The following is a 2854-nucleotide window of genomic DNA, read 5'->3' on the forward strand; positions in this document are numbered from 1 at the left end:
AGAAGGTGATACTCATCACACCTCTGGTGCCACTGCCGGCAGCACAAGCCTCGGCCATCCCTGGTTACCTAAGCCTTGGGCGGCCCTGGGTGGCTGGGGGATTCAGGGGACTGGGGGACTCCAGAGGCAGTCGCACAGAGTGGCCAGGCCTGCACCGCCTTGCCATGTGCCTGCCACCCCAGCAGGGCTGATGGGACTGGGTGCCGCCATCTTGTGGCTGTGGGCGCCACCATGTTTCAGGGTGCGGCAGTAATTAGCATATCCCCTCCTTATTGGCTGTGGGCGTTGCCATCTTTGAGGGTGGGGCAGTCAGTTAACATATTCCCTCCTTATTGGGTGTGGGTGCCACCATATTTTAGGGAGGGGCAGTCAATTAGCATATTCCCTCCTTATTGGCTGTGGGTGCTGCCATCTTTGTGATGGCATGAGGGTCAATTAGTATATTCCCGCTATATTAGATAAGATTATATTATACTAGAGGCCTGGTGCACAAAATTTGTTCATGGGGGGGGTGCCCTCAGCCTGACCTGCACCCTCTCCAATCTGGGAGTCCTTGGGGGATGTCCAACTGCCAGTTTAGGCCCAATCCTGATCTCGCAATCTGAGACTCTGGCTCCTAACTGCTCACCTGCTTGCCTGCTCCCCCTAACTGCTCTCCCCTGCCTGCCTGATGTATTTGACTTCCTTATTGGCTTCTCCCTCTCACACAATTTTTCTCTCTCCTTTATGTAACACTTTTTCCTACTGACTCATCATTTATAAACTTTTTTTTCCTCCTTATTTCCTACTTCTGTTCCATCATCCTTCTTCCCATCTTTCTTCTACCCTCCCTCCCTCCCCACATTCCTTCTTTCCTTTATCTTTATCCCTGCTCTCCCTCCCCCTCTCCTTCCTTCCCACCTTAATTTTTTTCTTCACTTCCTCCCTCAGACCTGCTCTGCTCCTCCCCCATTTCAAGCTCTACTGGCTCCCCTTTAAAACTTTTCTTTCCTCCCACTTTCTCTCTCATGGTACCTTCCCATACACTCTTCTCTACTTACTTCCACTGTTTTAATATCTATCTATCTACCTGCCTAATTATTCACTATCATTTATCTTTTTTCTTTTCTGACTCCTACTTTTAAAATCTGTCCCCAGTACACAACTATACTTAATTTTCATTATAGCTCCTACAGCTCCTTTCCTTCTTTAATTCTGCTGTCTACTGACACCTTTATAAAGTTCTTCCCTCCCTCCTTTCCTTCTTTTTTTTCCACTGAAAAATTCTATTGGTTTAAGATGAGCTGCATATGAGGTAATAAAGCCATCTGCAGGTGGAGGGGTGGGAGGCCTGGGGGCATGGGCAGGTCAACTGTCCAGAAGTTGTGTCCCCATTTTTGTCATCTCTGGTAGGCAGAGCAAGTCTGGCATCTCCACAGATCCCAGAGAAGATAAGGGGTGGGTGAGAGAGAATGGGTGAAACCAGAGAAAGAGAGAGAGAGAGAAACAGAATAATCATATATGTGTCTGAGAGAGAGAATGTATATGTGTCTATAGAGAAAATAGGGTTGTGTATGCATCTATGAGAGAGATAAACAGAATAGTTGTGTATGTGTCTATGAGAGACAGAGAGGATCTGAAAGATAGGGTTCTGGGTGTGTTTCTGTGTAAGAAATGGGGAGAGAAAAAGATTGAAAAGAAGGGAAAAAAGGGGAGACAGACCCTACCTTCCCCTTAGGGGATCCCCTTCTTTTTGCCATGTAGTCAGCAGCCCCAGCACTGAGTCGGCTAGGGTAGGGTGACCCCATTTGCCCTTCTCCATCTTGTGCTTCTCCTGTGTCTGGGATGCCTGCATCCTCTCATCAAGAGTCACCTCATGAGCCCCACCCTGTGGCCCTGAGGGGTGAGATCAGTGGGAAGTGTCAGAATGAACGCTCCCTGGTCCTTCTGTTGGGGACGTCACTAAGGACGGGGTCACAGCCTCCTGCCAGCCGCCATTTGCCCTCATGTCCCGAGGGCTGTCCATCTGGCCTCCCCCGAGGTTACCTCCGTGGCCCCCTGGGCCGATCGAGTGTCAGAGTGATTCCACCTGGGAAGCAGGGTAGGAATATCCGCTGAGACCGAGCATCCCCAGAAACATGTCTCCAGATCCTGAAAGATTGAAAGAGCCACCAGAGCCTGTGGAGGAAGGGGGTTTCGGGGAGCTGGTGCGGCTGTAGGCCACCTAGGCGACAGACACGGTGGTCTTGACAGCATAGATGTTTGCCTCCTCTTGAAACTTTCAGATATTTTTCTTATAGTGAATCCACTTGTTGCCAAACCAATTGGAGATCTGAGAGACGGTGATGGCAAGTTCCTCCTTAACCTCCTCACTGAGATACGGTTACTCAGGTGGGAATAGAAATACTCATTTAGGACCTCAGTGGCCTGTTTGCTGAAGTTCCGGTGTTTCCATCTGGCATCCAGCAACCAGGAGAACAGGATCATTACAGCCTCGCAGGTGGCAACTTCCTCCAGGGGCTGCTCCTAGGCCAGGTGGTGCGGCATGCCTGTTCAAGATACCCAACCTGGCCACTCCTGGGCTGCGCCTGACTGGTAGTGACTAATTAACATATCCGGGCTAATTAGCACATCCCTCTCTTATTATATAGGACAAGTTTCCTTGTGCACAAAAATTTGTGCACTGGTGGGGGTGGTGTCCCTCAGCCCCACTTGTGCCCTCTCACAGTCTGGGACCCCTCGGGAGATAACAACCTGCTGGCTTAGGCCCGCTCCTGGGTGGCAGAGGGCAGGCCCAATCCCAGGGTGCAGCCCCTGGTCGGGCTCAGAGCAGGGCCGATTGGGGAGTTGGGGCGCCACCCCCTGTCATGCACAG

General features: G+C 50.9%; 1 pseudogene; it reads right to left on the reverse strand.

The window, feature by feature from the left end:
* Positions 1-1880: 1880 nt before the first annotated feature.
* Positions 1881-2854, reverse strand: part of LOC102762783 — a 5076-nt pseudogene continuing 4102 nt past the window's right edge.

Source organism: Myotis davidii, unplaced genomic scaffold, assembly GCF_000327345.1.
Source record: "Myotis davidii unplaced genomic scaffold, ASM32734v1 scaffold1107, whole genome shotgun sequence".
Lineage (NCBI taxonomy): Eukaryota > Metazoa > Chordata > Mammalia > Chiroptera > Vespertilionidae > Myotis > Myotis davidii.